This window comes from Polyodon spathula, chromosome 10 (genome assembly GCF_017654505.1).
Source record: "Polyodon spathula isolate WHYD16114869_AA chromosome 10, ASM1765450v1, whole genome shotgun sequence".
Taxonomy (NCBI): domain Eukaryota; kingdom Metazoa; phylum Chordata; class Actinopteri; order Acipenseriformes; family Polyodontidae; genus Polyodon; species Polyodon spathula.
The window spans coordinates 14,829,761-14,848,927 of record NC_054543.1 but is presented as its reverse complement, the minus strand read 5'-3'; the positions used below and the strand labels follow the sequence as shown (position 1 = coordinate 14,848,927).

The 19,167-nt window shown below is 34.8% G+C and overlaps 1 protein-coding gene across 5 annotated transcripts in view; it reads left to right on the top strand.

The window, feature by feature from the left end:
- LOC121322044 (protocadherin-15-like) overlaps positions 1-19,167 on the top strand; it is a 334,822-nt gene that overhangs the window by 70,180 nt on the left and 245,475 nt on the right. For 4 of the 5 annotated variants that reach the window (XM_041261506.1, XM_041261503.1, XM_041261505.1 and 1 more), the window contains exon 2: positions 5,955-6,060. The gene's annotated coding sequence lies outside the window, so the exon portion shown is untranslated. The remainder of the gene's footprint in view (positions 1-5,954; positions 6,061-19,167) is intronic. The other variant, XM_041261501.1, reaches the window with a different exon arrangement.

Sequence of the window (19,167 nt, the reverse complement as noted above, 5' to 3'; positions counted from 1 at the left end):
AAAAATGAATAGCAAACTGGAAAAACGAATAGCAAGCTGGAGAAACGAATAGCAAGCTGGAAAATGAATAGAAAGCTGGAAAAATGAATAGCAAACTGAAGAAATGAATAGAAAGCTGGAAAAAAACGAATAGCAAACTGATCAGGAAGTAGGTCAAAAAAGCAAAAAACAAACAAACAAAAAAATGAATAGCAAGCTGGAATAGCGAACTGTGAACTGCAGGCTGGAATAGCAAGCTGGATTATAGTGAGCTAGAATTGCAAACCGCTTGCTAACTTCATTAATCATACATTCACAGTATTTACATTTAATGCCACATTTTTACAGTCCCAGATTTCTCCTATTGAAAGCAACGTACAATCACCTTCAGAAATCAGGTCAGCTAAGTTTTCTGTATCAAAGCCACAATTTGCATTCTCAAAGTTGTTTTTGAATCACCTCTATGCTAATACCAATCTGCATGAAAGTAACAAGTTTTTTTTTTTTTTTTTTTTAAAGACAGCGTTTTTAAAACTCATGATAGGAAGCTGTTGGAATGCATTCTGTGTAATTAACTAGTAGGCAGGCCACCCTCTGCTCGCTTTTGATTGCATATCTGACATTGTTATGTTTTTTTCATTTCATAAAACGACCTCACTGGTTGAAAAGGGATTTTCAGTTACATAATGGGTTATTAAATAGGCAAAAAAATATAAGTTATGAAAAAAAAAATTGTAATCAAGTCTCTTGAGTGCAAGGCCAGTGTCTTAGATGATTTACAGTCGTAGCAGGCACTTCTCTGACTGATGCCAGATGCAGCTCTGTTATGAAAGTATGCTGACAAACACAACACATTACACAAGATGAATTAACAAATTCTAAAATGGATTCAAAATAAATGTTATTGGTTTTGGCAAGATAACTGTGAGATGAAAGATGCAGCAAATCAGTATTAGTAATTATATATAATATTATATATATATATATATATATATATATATTATATATATATATATATATATATATATATATTACCAATATAAATGTGTGCACAATTTGGGGCTTGCACACATATGTTTCTGAGATATTCATTTATACAATCAAATTATAATGAGATATTTATATGGAAATCCTCTGAAATTAATCTAGTCTTTTGTTTATTGATTTTTATTATACAAATGCAACTCACGGGGTAGATGGGTAAAAGCGTCACAATATGTTTTTAATTGTAATTCAGCTCATTTCCCAATATATTTAAGAATGTACCTTCACCAAGGTTTTTTGCATTAGTTTATAGATGTCAGTTTACCTCCGTAAAGCATATTTAAAATATTTCACAATATGATGTATACATATTTGTTCTTGTTTTTTTTTTTTTTTTTTGGGGGGGGTTTAAGTTCTTGTAATTCAAATGCAAGAGTTTGCAAACATGCAAACCTAGATGACATTTAATTTCCTCTGCAACTGAACCAATCCATTTTCTTTAATGATTTAGGGGTTACAACTGTAATGCTCATATCAAAGGTCATGCAACTAGTTCTCTGACTTTAAAATATTTCTAAGACAAAGAATATTTATTGCATGCATTTTGTTCCCAATGACGCTTCAAGATGAAGAAAAGTACAAGAACATTTTCTTATCAAAGCTTAGGATGCGAGGTTGGCATTTTTTAAAATAACTTCTAGTTTTTCTTTTTTTTAAGCACCTACTAAAAAGCTTTTTTTATGGCCTACTGTGGCAAAGTGGCTGGTGATTGTGAACAGGTGTAGAGGTGATGCAGTGCAGAAGAAATCACAAACAATTGTAATCCGGTAGGAAAAGGGGTTTTTAATTATATTCTGGGTCTGGTGACCAAAAAGAAAACGCTCCGCCAATACACAACAATGTGTAATGCGCGGAGCCAAACAAACAGGTTTACAGTCTCAAACAATAAGTGTTATCCGCCCCACAATACTAAAACATGGTAACCAGTCCAGGGTCTGTGTATTAGTGCTCGTGGTGGGTGATAACAGGTTTTTTTGTGACAGTTCGTGCAGTGCAGTTCCAGCTTGTGCTGGCCAAAAAGCGACAGCTCTGGAACGTGTTTAGCCGTCTGGTGATTCAACAAACAAGACAATTACTAACAACACGTACAACAAAAAAACACTCACGAATATTCTTCTCAGGCAGTTACTACTGCGGCTGTCAGTCCTTCCAGGTTTATGCACACAAACCAAGTGAAGATAAAGATTAGCGTTTCTCTGGCCCCTTTTATGCTACCCCGCATGATCCCTTGGTAAACGATTCCAGCTGCCTCTATAGCTTGCAGCTGCTACCTCGTTTACCTTCCGGGTCAATACGTTCCTACAACAGAGTCTCGCTTCCATCCAGGCTGACCAACTTCCCGACCTCGGAAACAAACTGTCAGGCCAGCTCATCCAGAAACTTCTCCTTTCGCTATTTAGCACCCTCATAGGTCGAGAAGGAGAATTACAATCAGAACTCATTGTATTTCTGTCACATGTACTTTGTAAAATCAGCTTACATCAACAAGACACAGATACCGTATCATGCAGCCTGGCATATAGCAAAGTTTATACCAGCCTAGTAAAAACAGAGTAAATGATGGTAAAACACTGGCACAGAGATCTGTGATAAGGTGTAGTAACTTAGCATCCTCTTTAGCAGCGTTGTCACTGTTTTAACTGATAATAATTCATATACCATTGAGACTTCATATTTTCAATGTTAAGCATTATCAAAAAATAGCCCTCAATTTGACGTAATGCTTTGAGATATTATCATTCTATGATTCTGTAGATCAAGTTTTGTTGCGGGTATTGTACAAGAAAAAAAATGCCATTAAACAGTCGAAGCCTCAAATCTCAGAGACCATTTGAGTTACTGACTCTATTTAAATGATTATATAAACACTGCTTGCTAAATTAAGTTGGTAATCACAACCTTGACCTCTGTCATGAAATGACTACCATTGAGGTCATGTGACTTTTTAAGGTTTTGTCTGTAGGCGCTATATCTTGAGATATTGTCTTCATTCGATACATAGCTAATGCACACACTTTGAGAAATACACAGCTTTATTCCACGATTCTATCAATCAAGTTCCAGTACAGGTGCTACCTAGTAAAATTAGCTGTTTAGTGCTAGGTTGTTTTATAACCTGGGCTTAATCGTACAGCTTACGTGCTTTTTCAGATTTTACTTCATGTTTACAAACCATTCTATTAGAGCTTCCATTCCCCTTATGTTATACCCCTGGAAAAAATAAATAAAATAAATAGAACAATTCATTTACCATAGTGGACTTTTCTAGGGGCTGCTATTTGTGTGCGAGAACTGTGTTGATACTTTATAAGGACTTCATCTGTCATCAAATAATGTGACAGTTTATGTATTATTGTGAAGGTGGAAATAGGGTTATAATTGCATAACCTCCTTGTGACAAGGTTGCTGAGTGGATACAGGTGCAGAGGTGATGCATTGCAGGAACAAAACTGACAGAAACTGTAATCCGATTTGGAAAGGGGATTTTATTTATTTTTAATTCAGGTCTGGTGACCAAACAATAAACTCCAGCAATACACAACAATGTGTAGTGCACAGAGGTAATAATAACGGGTTGCAGCCCAAATAATAAACACACTTTATCTGCCCCGCAATAATACTGAACATCGTCATTAGTCCTGGGTGCGTGCAGTAGTGCTCGTGATGGGTGATAACAGGTTATTTTTGTGGCTGTAGTGTAGCGCTGTTCCGGCTTTGTGCTGGCCCAAGGTGACAGCTCCAGATACGTGTTAGCCGTCTGGTGGATAACAAACAAGACAATTATTAACAACACAAACATACAAAACACTCACAAATGCAACTTCAGTTTTCACTGGGGCTCTCACTGTCCTTCTAGACTCAAATAACAAAACCAAGCGAAGGAACAGATTACGATTCTCCATCTCCTTTTATGCTGTCACGCATGACCCCTTGATAAACAAGTGCAGCTGTCTTTACAATCCACAGCTGCTACATCGTTTCCCTTCCGGGTCAATACTTCTTGCAAAAGAGTCTCGTCCTCCTTCCAGACTGAATGACTTCCCGACCCTGGGAAAAAACTGTCAGGCCAACCCACCAGGGAACTCTGTTCTCACTGCCTAGCACCGTCACAGGTCAGGAGGGAGATTTACAACAAAGATTCATTGTATTTCTGTCACACTGCTATATTTGCTATTGAGTGCACTCAATATACCACAATCTCAATAATCATCTAACATTACAGTAGTTTCTGTAAAGCAGTATTTAAGAAAGACTTATTTTCAGTTAAGGCAGGTTGATTTTGACAGTTGACTTTGACATAATCAGAATTCTGAAACCTAGAAAGAGATTCAGTAGAAATTTAATTTGGTTTTTAATTAAGGATGACTTGGAAATATAATTGCTTCTAATTACCAGCAAGTAGAATCCCATGATATTTTAATAACATTACATTTTGGACAGTATTATACATTATATAATGTTGATGTGTTCTTTACCTAGCATAGTGGCTTTCTATTCCAAATATTTCTACTGGTGCAGTAGAATTATTTTTTAAAGTTACGGTGTCATGTCATTTCCATCCAAAGAGTGTGTGGAATCTGTCAAGTTCTCTGTCATTTATTTTTCTGGGTTTTACTTTACAATATTTCTTAAACAAACATCTCAGGCGGTATTGGTATTTTTCCTGTTACAAGATGTTCAACAATGAACAGACCAATAGGTTTGAACTCAAATTGCAATTTTGGCAATTGTAATCCTTTTAAAGAGATGTGCAACATTATAGTATCACAGTAGAACCTGCATCATCAGGAATCTGGGTCTTCAAGCTTCTATCATGGTCTCATCCCTCTGATAAACTTTTCAATCTGATAAAAAGCAGGTCAAATTGAAAGTGGAGCAATTTCCTTTGCTATCACTGAAATCTTTGTATGCAGTAATATTATTGTCTATAAAACTATAAAAAAAGACCACAAGACCCTTTCCATTACCTGCAATGGAAACACACATATTGCATATGGTATTGATATGTACTGCAATGGATTACCACTGTATATCATACTATTTGTTGTGTCATTTCTAGCACATTTGTACCAGTAAACCAATACATCATCTGATTCTACAGTTCTTAAGCTTTAATTGTCTCTCAGTACAGAACCACTCCATTGTAGGGTCACTGCATAGCCAGTGAATTTGGTTTGATAAAGGATTTTACTGCAGTTTTCTTTTAATTTAAGAAATAGAAAGTGCTATAAAGGCTGATCCAGAACTCATATGAAAGAATATTAAATAGGTGGACATAGTAAATAATCCTTTTGACTTATTTTTCTTTCTATTTGCTCAAGAGTATTTTGCTTTCCTAGTTTTTTGTTTTTTTTTACTCCATTAGATCTGACTGCGAGTCCATTTAGGAGAATTGTCTATTCCTGGAACCACGGCAGTAGCTTCCATATTTTTTGTATATTTATACTCTTCAAGCACAAACATCCGAGAACAGTGAAAGTATTTTAACAAATATATTTGCATATTGATTGACTATGAAGTTTAATTGGAAATATATTGGAAATCTATTTGCATACACAACCACTTGCAGTATTTCTTGAAACTAGTATTTTGGAAAAATGTATTTCCTTGATGTAGTTTAAAGATCATGATGCAGCTGTATTTACAGTTACTTTAAAAAGGCAATGTTTTAAAGCTACAGAAAGTGTACTGTTTTGTCAGGATTTTGCACTGATTTTTAAAAATATTTATAGTATATTGATAATTTATAATGTACAAAAAGTGTGGGAACTAATCCAAGTTTAAACAAGCTTGTTCCAAACATCAAACCAGAAAGTATCCACTAACAGAAAACATGGTTGAATAAGATAATGAATGTCTGTATCATTAGGATAAAGCCTCAAAGAAAAGACTTCCCATTTTTCAATAAATTAACTGTACTTCTCTTTCAGCAGCCATCCAAGTGCAAATGGAAGAGACCCAAAAGACACGTCAAAATTAGCACAAAGGAAGACGAAGCAGGAGCAAGTGGAGAGAATGATGCCGTCTGGATCCCAGGTAGAACCTTCTTTGCTATATCTTACCTTTGAAGATAGTTTTCAAAATAATACAAAAAGATGTCAAGCAACCATGCTAGAAAAGCACAAAGAAATTATTTTATTTAGTCAGCCCTTGACAGAGCTGTTTTGGTTTTTTTGACAGCTTTAACATTTGAAAAAAAAAAAAAGCAAAAAGAGATTTGACTCATAAGTTGCTTTAACAATTAGACTGTGCTCTTTTCTCCCTCCTTTCTTAAAAGTGCATGGTCCATTTGGCTTGTTTTGTGTCTGCCAAGAAAAAGTTTAAATCTTGTTGTTTTTTTTGTTTTTTTTTGCTAGAAGTGATATTACAGTACTGTAGTCTAAAGCCAAATGTATCTGGCTGTTGTCCTCACCCATTCAAAGCTTTGTATATCCTTTAAAATGAGTTGGAATAGGTATTGGAAATAAATAGCTTTGGACACAATTATAAGATGCAGTTTAATTTAAATTATTCCTTTTTTGGAGGGGCTCTGCAAAAATGATTTGGCAGAGTAGCAATTTGGCAATATAAAATTGATTTAAGATGGGTTAATCTTGATGCACAAAAAAAAAAAAACTATGAAGGAGATTAAACCTGTAAAGGTCACCCAGAATAAGGAAGTACAATGAATTGAAATTACTTTAGCTTCTTTGTTGTGCAATATACAGCATTGCAAGGCAAATACAACTTCAGAATAGGAAAATGTCTGTCTTTTCTGGAATTGGAACACAAACGTCCATAAAGAAGACAACAGCAGAATTCACACAAGCACAAATCTCTTTCAAACACAGATTATCACGGATCTCTCCTAGACAGGATGGTGTGGTTGTAGGGAAAGAACAGTATTTACCAAGGGAATTGGGTATGTTCTCAGATTGGGTGGCAGAAACTTCAAACAGGATTGAATGACTGGGACTAAAATATCTCAGTAAACATCTTCAGCACATTTTTGGACAGGTGCAACTGTTGTTCAAATACTGTGCCCTTCAAAACAATCTGAACAAGCAATCTACTGTAATCAAAAATGTCACAACACATAACCTCAGTTGCCTGCAATGGACTAGCTACGAACAACAATTATGGTTAATGGAAGCAAATTATTTTTACAGTGTATAATTTTTTTAACCAGTGAGCAAATACTCACCTTACTATTGAGAAGGGAAGAATACTGTAGACTCATTCCAGTAAGTGGGATTTTTCTATTCACTTCTGTGGCACTACATTTAGTACAGTACCAATGGAAAGCATGCGGTGTTGATAGTGTCTGGTCTGGGGAGCTTGTCCACTGATCAACAGAAGTAAATTTCACTGGCTAAGCCTGTAGAGACAACTTTTTACTACACTACCTTATAAGCATACTTCCATTTATTTCCCCTCACTGATCTTGTGGAGATCATTTTTCATCCCAATATAAATTGAGGTATATATATTTTTTGTCCAATATTCTAGATAGAAAATGTTTTGCTGATTTTCTGTCCTAAGATATTTTTGCAAAACTTTTTAAATGCTGTAGTATGGAGTTTGTACGTGTTTGAATAGCAGTAAATATAATATTTTCATATTGTGTAAGGTATGTGTCATTAACACACTAAAGCATTTGCAGCATTTTGAATTATCTGAGTTTGCTTTGATCTACTCCCATAGTATCACTGTGTTGAAATCATTTGTCACCCCTTCTGTAGAAGTCATTTTGAATTGTTTCAGCAACATTTCCCCTGATGCCCACACTAGGTGAAGACCTTATACAATCCTATAAGTCAACTTCGATCAGAATGAAATACAAGTAATACACCTTTGTGTAATAGGGATATAAAAGAAACCCATTTGGTTGCAAATAATACTTGCCTGAAAATGTAACATAATGGGCCAAAGCTTTTGTTACAGTGCACAGTTCGTACCACTTTCTTGTAGGGTTCTAAAATTGCAGTAGAGGCATTCATTTTGTATGAAAGGAAGATAGTTGCTGTTCATTGTGTTTTGAGATTAAGGTCTGAAAAGGAATGGACACGTAGCACTATGTGAACTCCCCTTTAGATGTGGTTCTTGTTTCCATTCCTACTGCAACCATTTTTCAAAGGCTAACTAGGTTAAAGATGTAGTTCTGCAGTGGTAGTGGTATAGTGGTGCTTTCATTTTAGTTTAGCCTCATAAGTTTCTAACTTCTATCTTACTATGTATTCGTGCCATACTCCCCTACGATTTTAGCAAATTTTGTAACCAAAATGTATTTGAAATGCATCTATCTTGTATTGATCAAAATCTTTAGAAATACATTGCACATGTTTTTTATATCTCAAACTAACAGCAATGTAAGCCATTAAATAAGTAATTTGTTTTGTAACCATCCCTGTAATAGCTTCATGAATTAGGATCCGTGGGCTTTATTATAATCTCCATGATATTAAGCACGCCTGGGACAGTGAAAACCAGCAGCAGCAACAGCATGGTTGTGTGAGGAATCTGCTATGTGAATATATCTCAAGGATACAGTATAATGTTCAGCCGAAGAGATCTCTGGTTTGATACAAAGCTCCACTAAGTAATGCAGGGATATCCATTTGGTTTAATTTATTTTATGATTAATGACCCAGGGTGCGTGAATAAATATCAAGACAATTTTGATTATGTTGAAAAGGATATTGCAGGACAGATCCATTGGATTTCAAACTATACTGGCACAATTTTGAAGAAAAGCTGTCAAATGCAAACGTAAAGGGCAAAGTGCTTTACGATTGCGCCTCCTCTTTCATGTTGTGATTTTGAAGGGAGTTTGAGCTGAATTCCATTAGTGCTGATCAATAAAGCAAGAGTAGAAGTCAGAAGCTGCAAGCAAATCAGAAGCAACTGACATTCCCTTTAAGAAAATGATAGCCCTAGCGATTACCTTATCAAATTCAGAGGCAAATGCATTTTGCCCTAGCATTAGAGGTTTGCTCCGTCACCAAAATTGGGTCCTACAAGGAAATATCAAGTTAAACAAATGACTGGCCGGGTTTAAGTTGTAGTTTATACTTGGCTCAACATTCTACGAGAATGCTTTAAAAGATTGCCCACCGGAATAAAATATAAACGTCCTTGTGTTTGCTGTGGCAAATATATATTTAAGTTCAAGAGATTTTCTCTTGACTTGTTGACCCTTTTCCCAGACTGTTTCCATGCTAGCAGTTTATTTCAGAGCAAGTGATATCTGTGAGGAATTCCCCTAGACTCAGGGTGCTCAATATTTTTTAAATCTCTTCAAATGATCTATTCTACACTACTCTAGGAGTTTTAAGTGCATTTCTTGCTTTTAAAGAAAACTAGTACTGGCAATTTGTTGAAGTTGAAGTAAGAATTTATAAAATGTATGTGTTATTTTATACAAGGCTGTAAAGGGTCTAAATGACAATCTATTTTACCAAATGTTCATCTGAAAGTGTACTGTTTTAGCAGGATTTTGCACGGATTCTTTTAAAATAATTATTAGTATATTGATAATTTGTAAACCACTACAACTGAACATACTGTATGTGAAAAAGAAAAGTTTTTTTTTTTTTATAAATCTGAAATGTGCTCCTGCCAATCTGTCATTTTTTGCACAGTGGATCTACAGTGAGGCCACCAGACCTATAGTGGTGGAGAACAACACAGATCTGGAGGCTCCACTGCAGAACAACAGGCACCCTATTGGCCACAGGGGTCGCTGATGTGTGGTGAGCCGTGGATTCCCCTGCCGACCTAAGCCCTCCCTACCCGGGCAGCACTTGGCCAGTTGTCTGCTGTCTCTAGGCGCTCTTGGTCATGGTCGGTTGTGACATAGCCTGGACTCAAACCTGCGATCCCCAGGCTATAGGGCACATCCACGTGGAGCACCTTTTCTGGATGCGCCACTCAGGAGCCCACAAATGAAAAGTTTTTCATTGAATATGTAAAAAACCGGTACACAGGACCTCCCTCACAGGACTTGCCAACTGGATGTTTGCTGGCACAAAACATAATTACAAGTGATGACACACTAACCACTAATATCAGTTTGATTATGAGAGATCAGTTTTGTTGCCATTTTTGTTATTCCTTTTTCAGTAAATAAGAGTTGTACTTATCCTTACTTTTATCACAAAATCTATGCTTGAGGTTGTACTTTGACAGCCTGTAAATAACTGAGAACTCGGTTGAAACGAGTAAACAGCCATTTACACAAAAGCTTGACCATTGAATATATTAAACAGAGATTTATAACTGTCACTTTAAATTTATTTTTTTCTTATGCATTGAAGGTAAATGTGATCTAAATGTGATGTACTGTGATCGAAAGTACTGAAACCTGTCTAATCCAGCCCCTCTACAAACCGGCATTCTGTACAATCCTACATGGTTTTTGGGTCCAACCAAATCCCTATTGAAATGAATGATGTGATACCCTCCTAAATCCAGAACCTGTCTATCTTGGAATCTGGTAAGATTTTTTAAATCTGATGCCTAAAATAATTGTAAATCTGACTCTGCAATTCTGAATTGTGTAGCTGTTGAACAGCAAATAAATTCCTAAATGTCCACACAGCAAGCTATCTATTCAAAGAAAAAAAATGCGCTTAACAAAAAGAGCTAAGTGAAAAAGTTCTAAATCACAAGGCAAAGCGTTGCATATATTCTCAACTCAACTCAACTCTTCCCTTCTGGACAATATAGTACTCTGCCTTTGGTGGTCTTTAACTTGTACTTATCTGCTCCCTATGTTACTGTATTTAATCCTGCACTTAATCCAATCTGTAGTATTTTGTATTTCACCTGCACTCGTATCTAACACTGATGTAACTATCAACACTGTTACCTACTCTTGAACTGCCCCGATATCAAAGCGTGTTTTGTATTTGCTCTATTAGGACTAAGTCATTGTATTTTATATCTTGCTCTTAATTGTACTGTAATTATTGATATGTATTTTTTTTTTTTTTTTGTATACAACTGTAAGTCGCCCTGGGTAAGGACGTCTGCTAAGAAATACATAATAATAATAATAATAATAATAATAATAATAATAATAATAATAATAATAATCAAACCTTTTATTGAACTAATAATGTGCTTAATTAGACTTTTTTAATTGTTCTCAACTCCTAAAAAGTTGCCGATTTCAAGTTACTTATAACATGGTGTAGTTAACTTAAAATCTCCAACCATTTAAAAACTGAAAACAATTAAAAAGGTATAATTAAGCTAATCAGTAGTTCAGTTAAGGGTTTAATTGGGAAACCCTGCCTTATGCTATCCTGCCTGATCATGTTTCACAAATCACCTTTATACATAGCATTCCTTGAAACATTGCCTTGTCTGACAAAATGAATGGCAAGAGTGAGATATGTTAGAGGTGGGGTAGCCAACCCTGGTCCTGGAGAGCCACAATCTAGCAGGTTGTGCAAGGTTTATGCAAGCTGCTGATCAATTTAGCAAGTTAATTTGTTCAGTTTAATCAGGAGTTGTCAGCTGTGGTCCACGAGAGCTGCAGGGTGTTCAGGTTTGTGTTCCAAATTATCTCTAAATTACTTAATTGAACAAGTTGCTTTAAATGTTTTCGAGTCTTTAGAAATTGATGATTAAGGGTTACCTATACAATCTGCTGGATTGTGGCTCTCCATGACTAGGGTTGGTCACCCTTATACAGTTAGAGCATGAAAAACTAGTAAGAAACATTCACCTCTTTACAGCAGGGGTCTCCAACCCTGGTCCTGGAGAGCTGCAGGGTCTGTTGGTTTTCGTTTCAACCGAGTTCTCAGTTATTTACAGGCTGTCAAAGTACAACCTCAAGCATAGATTTTGTGATAAAAGTAAGTAAGGATAAGTACAACTCTATTATTTACTGAAAAAGGAAAAAAAAATGGCAACAAAACTGATCTCTCATAGTCAAACTGATATTAATGGTTAGTGTGGCATCACTTGTAATTATGTTTTGTGCCAGCAAACATCCAGTTGGCAAAAGTCCTGTGAGGGAGGTCCTGTGTAGGGATGGGTCGGTATACCGGTTTTTCGATTTACCGCGGTTTAGGTACATTACGGTATTAATACTGTTCATTTAATTTATTTATTAGCGTTGACAAGGCTCTTCAGGGCTTCATTGAATAATAATAAAATGATGTTTGCCTCCCTAACAAGGTGGCAGCAGTAGTTTTAGTGGTTATTTGCATTACGATTAACAGGTCACTCGTGATCTTTGTATCGTCTCTGTGGTTCACAGCCGCAGCCAGCCTCCCGCAGTAGCATTTCAAAGCTGCGCTGGGCTATGCTGAATCTGCACAGATTTCTGTGAGTGTTGAGTGACGTCTGCATCTCCGTGGTTCTGTGCAAAACTGCAGAAATCTGCGCTGTAAGAACACGACAGTGTATCGATTAAAATTAGCACAGACCCACGACTGCAGCAGGATAGCCTACAACGTTGTTTGGTTTAAACAAGTCATAACAGTATTCCAATTTTCTTAGATAAGTTTTTTTTTTTTTTTTTTTTACAAACTCCACATGTGTAATAATCATTGGAAGCTTACTTTTGCAATGACGTGACGTGTAGCTATGAATTCAATAACACGTTTTATATATATATATATATATATATATATATATATATATATATAATATATATATATATATATATATATATATATAATATAACGATATGTATAAAACGATATGTATAAACGATATGCTGAAAAAAAAAAAGCAACTTTTATTTGTATTTGTGTAAAGACGAGCATTTGTATTGAACACCATATACAAAACACAAAATTCGTTATTCATGGCTAGTTTTTTTTCATCCATAAAAAGGTAGTAATTTGTTTTCATGTAAATACATGTATTTATTTTTAAATTTTTTAAGTTTGCAATTTTAAAATTTTGAGCCAATAGAACTTAATACTGTTGTAACGTACCAAGTTATTTGGCATAGTAAAATACTAAATACCAAATGTTTAAATCACTCCATGAAAGGAAGTGTGATTTGTTGGTTTTATTTGTGTGAATTACAGTAATTTAAGTGATTTACATTAGTCTTCCTTTATTTAAGCTTTTATTTTATAACTTGCTTGATGTACTGTATACCATGGTAGTAAAGTTACCACAGTATTTTGTTTAACGGTTGTCATACCATACAAATTTTATACCATCCCATCCCTAATCCTGTGCTCTTATTAGCCAAAATACCGTTCATACAACCAAAACAGAAATGCATTTAAGAAACTTAAATAATAATCATACAGCTCCTGCATTACAACTAGGGTTGCCACCTGGCCCCATAATTCCTGAACACTGTGAGACAGAACAGGATTTTGAAGTTTCCTTTAAACTGAAGGAAATCAACATGTGAATTGAGCCCTAAACCTTTGCTAAATTGATTCTGGTGATTAATTATCTTGAGGCAGCATGACAATACAATAATAGCTTTTAACAAATGAAATAAATAAATAAGTACATCATCAATATTTATTTATTTTATTAATAATATTATATATTATATATATAATATAATATATATATATATATATATATATATATATATATATATATATATATATATATATATATATATATATATATATATATATAGATACTATATATATATTTCTTTATAGTTTCTAATAGTATATCACCTTCTCCCACTGAAATCATTAATACTGAGCAGCTGTTCACTATTCCTGGCACCAGACAGCGTGAACACTGGATCAGTGTTGTTATTTAATTGGGAGAGTCAACGTAAATCAGGGCTATATATTACTAATTAATAGGATATAAATAGCATCTTTTAAATATTGAGAACTGAAATATCATTTCGTACAAAATAAAAATAAATATCTTGACTAAACCTACACACATGTTTATTCAAGATGCTTTTTTATTTTGTAAGATTTGTATTATCACAATGACTCGGATAATTAAGAATCAGTATAAATTAAGCAAGTGCTTAGTGCTCAATTCACGTGTTTATTGCTTTCAGTTTAAGGACAACTTAAAAACCTTGTCCCGTCCCAAAGTGTTCCGGAATTATGGGGCCAGGTGGTAACCCTAATTGCAACTCAGATGTTTTACTTTTCTTGAACGTTGCAGTGTTCCAATAATGAAACCATTGGGATAACGTTATACCTCTATTGCACAAGATAGATATTACTTTTATGCTAATGTATATCTCTATAGATATATATATATTCTATATATATATATATATATATATATATATATATATATATATATATATATATATATATATATATTATATGTAGTTCAGATACTCAAGTAGATACATGTAACAGAGCTTCTTCAAGCAAGCATTAATCACACAACCCAATAATATGGTATGATAAAGAGACTTGAAAGGTGTAAATACCTTCTGAGAAGTAACTAAGTCTGACATCTTATTATAAAGCAGGGTTTCCATTGTGTCCCTGAATTGTCAGAATTGCTCAATGTACCGGGCATAAATACCAGCCATATATCTGCATGGTCTACTCTAGTGTAATAGAAGATGATAGGATACATGTGCATATTTTATGTAAAGATGGTCTAAAGGAAAATACAACCCTAGTATATATGGGCACGGAAGGATTTGTCAGAACTGCTGATCTTGAAATCTTTGTTTCTAAGCTCTGCTTTCTTTTACCACAGCTGATCAACTTTATTTGGCATGATTCTCAAGAGAAAGTCTGCAGTCACTGACTGTCCTCAGAAGAGAATCAGTCTGGGTCTTCATCTGTGCATTTGTCTGGATATTTAAGGATGAATTAAATTCATCTGGGACAAGGGCAGGATTTGATATAAGGGCTGAATTCTGTAGATTTTAAATGTAAACATTCCTTGTTGTTCCTCCCTTCTTTGAGAGAAGCTGTTACTAGTACTACTACAAATAAACATACACACACCTGGACTGTTCCCTATACTACTATACTACAGGTTTACTAGAGATTTTCATTCCAGCAAACAAACCAATGAAAATTGTATTATTTTTCAATGTAATTAATCAACTCAATTTTGTAGCAGACAATGATGGTAATATGTTGCTGAGACTTGGTATGATTATATGCTGCAAAAATGCATACAACAGATGCTGTCAATAGAAAAGCAGTTTCCATCTTCCACAGTATTCCACTTATTTGTGACCTTTTTTGGCTTGTATATTAAAAAAAAAACATATTGTACTAGAATTGTTGTACAATTATTTCTGGTTGATCTACAACATGCTAGTTTATTTGCTTTGCTGTATTTGCAAGATCTCCCTTTTTTAGGCTGCATTAAATCTGAGATATTACCAAGGCAACACCCTTGTCTTTAATAACCACTGGAGCGAGCCAAATTCATACGCCATTAAGAATGCTGTAGATTTTTTTTTTTTTTTTTTTTTTTTTTTTTTATAGTTACAGCTCTCATAGTCCTTGACAGATAATTAACTACAAGGCAAATGGGTTTCAGGTTCACGTGCCCCATAATTCTTCATTATCTTGCCCATACAGACATTCACCCTGAAGGATGAGAGTTTTTATGTTTTTTTCCTACTAAGTAAACAATAGCTGGATACCCAAAGCAACAAAATGGGAAGTCACAAATGTTGCATTTTAAAAGACAATTTATGAAAATAACGTTTTGTTAACCCAACACAAGTGATATTTATGCTTGGGATTGGCGGCGCATATAAAAGGCTTGGGGAGGCTAAGCCTCCCCAAAATAAATTGCCCAAAACCTCACAAGAAAATGTTTAAATATTTGTGAGAAAAGATTAAAAAATATATATGTTTTTAGGTGCAGGATTTAGGTGCATTTCAGTGTCATTGGAGGAGACAATGCTTGACTGGTTTAACTTCAATTCTTCCCGTCAATCTGAGCCCCCCCCCATACCACTGCAGGAGGCAGCTGACGAAAACTCTGACTCCTTTTCGCTCATTCCCTTGCCTGGAACATCCTCTTTACAATGTCTACATTTATTCTAATTGCTGTTATCTGTACAAATAGCTTGATCCAAATCTGATTTTATCTTGTGGCAAAATACTTTCGCAGCATACTGTCTGTTTTAACGCATCACGTTTTGTGAGAACTCTATGTGACGCTACAGTCAGAGTACTTCCTTCGACTGTTTGAACAAATGTCACCTTTCAGAACACTGTGGTGCCAGATTATGAATGTTTCTGAAGTTCTTTCAATTTTTCCAGTCCTTCACTCCATTTTCAGTAAAAGCACTGAAAACTGAAAAAGTGTCTGCAAGTAAAGCAGAAAACCTGCATCTGCCTGCTTACTTTGCTCTAAATATGAAAACGTTTTTTTAAAATTCTGATGAAAATGAATGGTTTTGCTTACCAAAGACAGTTTTCAGATACACAAGGCTATGATGGTCTTGCTGCAGTATTAAATCCAAAATACAAGATTTAGTTGCATTTCAATGTCATTCGAGGAGGCAATTCTTGGCTGGTTTAACATCCATTCTTCCCACTGATCTGAGCGCTATATAGATACTCAAAAGTTTACGATAAGAGTGCTTTTTTTTTTTTTTGCAAATTTACCTTATGAAATAAATTGAATGCCGCTTGATTATAAGTATGATAGTAAGTGTGTGTTTAGAAGCTTAATATTCAGTATTAATAACTGATTTAAATTGATGGGAAGTGATGGAAATGGTGTTTGAAAGTGGTGTAGGTACTGTAGAACTGCAGAACAGATTAACGGATTCAAAGGTTTTTTAAAAAAAAACAGTGCAGCTTGTTATCCTTACTGTTTTTCTAATCTGCTTAAATAGGCATAACATGTTTTAAAGTACAAAAAAAAAACAAATATACAGTATATACGCAGCATCCCTGAGTGGTTTCGAGGTCTGTTTTATACAAGTTCTCAAAAAGAGAGTGAATCCGGTTTACAGCTTTTATTTGTGTCCATCAGTCTGACTATTTTTCAAACTCAACACAATGAATGAAACATTCATTGTATTCAGACTCGCTGGTAACAGAGTAATATTAATAAAAAATCCACATCAATATATATATGTGTGTGTGTGTGTGTGTGTGTGTGTGTGTGTGTGTGTGTGTGTGTGTGTGTGTGTGTGTGTGTGTGTGTATCTTACTATACATTGTTGGGTTCAATAAATGCAGAGGGAAAAGTGTGGAATACTAACCTCCCCAAACGGAAGACTCACGCACTGCCTAAGATGCTTGGCACCCCTAACCAGCACGCTCATTGGCCAATTTGATTGTGACAGTTTAAAAAGCTGGTATCTAATTATTTTACAGTATCACCATTCACATGTCTTTTGCTGCTAATGTACATTCATATACTACAAATAAATGGTGTGATCATCCCTTAAGACCTCTGACCCAATCAGCTTTAGGTTGCCTGTATAGGTCTAATAGTGTGTGGTATTTATACAGGCAGCAGGGGGATTCAGCTTTAAAAGTTTTAATGTCTATAGAATGCTATTGATGTTTACAAGCAGTGGGAGCTGAATCAGTGCCAAGACAGAAATTAGCTAGGAAAAGGCTGATGCCGGTTGATGGATCATTCCAGAAATATCAAGTTGCACTGTCATGCCCTTTACACAACTTCTTCTGATAAAATAAAGGTCTCTTTCTTAAAGACTCTGATTAAATATTTCAAAACGCTTCCAAATGCATCCTTAGAGCGGTTTAAAAAAAAAAAAGAAAACAATTAAAGGTAAATTATATTGAAAAAAAATATGATATATTGAAAATAAGATCTTTATTTATTGAATTAAAAAATAAAGATTGCCCGAAAATGTACGGTAAATCAAATTCATTTAACATGGCAGACCTGTACACAGTTCCAGGAAAATAACTCCAATCAAAACTGAAGACCACTAAAATAATCTACAGGATTCTAATAAAATGCATATCTACAGACATTTTTTTTTCAGTACTAATTACTTATTTTCCTAGTGCAGTGTTTCTGTGAAGTTGCTTTTTGAAAGTGTTAAAAAGCACAGCAAACCATGGTAAAGTATCGTAAATGCATAGTGTACCCTCCTCTATGAGGCGCCGTTCAGGAAAAAAATCATTCATTGTATCCTCAACTGTATTGAAATACTGGTGCATATATTGAATTTTGTTTGCACATGATTTGGTTTGCTGGGGCATGTATTGGTTTGCTGAAACATGCAGTGGTTTGCTTTCGTATGTGTTGGTTTGCTTCCATATGTAGTGGTTTGCATTCATTATGTTAGATGCTTCCAAAGAGAAGAATCTACAGACTTGTTAGTGAACAAAATATATAAATAAATAATGTTGTAGGTGCTTCTGTTGAAATATAGAACTGGTTGTTATGGATTCTGACAGGATCATTACTGGTGTCTGTTCATTTTTCTAATCCCCCAAAGAGATGTAACTGCAACAGCAGCAGGAATATTAATTAATTATGTACCGTATGTCAGGTATGTACGTCACTCTTACATATTCTTCTATTGAGAATGATGAAACATTGTGTGGACATTCCTTTGCACACAATATTGAGGGTGGGTTGATCAGTTGTTACCTGATTGTTTTTTGTCATTAAAAAAAAGAACATAGCAGGGGGAGGGTCCTATGCATGATTTAAGTAGTAGGTGTATTTAGATTCACTCCCATTTAGTTCAATTGAAGTGAACTTTAGTGTTGTTTACAGCAGGTTGTATTTTGAACTGTTAAAAGCAAGTTTCAAGATTCCTTTTAACTTTTAGAGGGCAACTACACTAAGATAATGACCATTCTGCTCTGAACCAGATTAATTGTAACATCTGTGTTGTTTATGATTATGAATAAGTAAAATTAACACATCAATAATATCCATTTCATTTTTCAAAATGGAGGAATATTTCCTTATTTCTAAAATGATGGCCCACAGGAAGACTCTTACACTTTTGCTTTCCAGGCAAGTCTTTCTCAAGCCTATCTCATAAAGTTGAGGAAAGCTGTTGTACAAACTATACAGAAAACATCCATCCTCAACAAGAACCCTACAGGTTTGATCATTCTCAATAAGCTGTTTCTATTATACAGCTTTCCTCAGAATTAAAATAACAATAACGGAAATAGCATTTAGATATACTATAATATTATGTACATCACCATTTTATGAAACAACCATGATTATTGCTGTTAACACCACAAGATCAGCTAA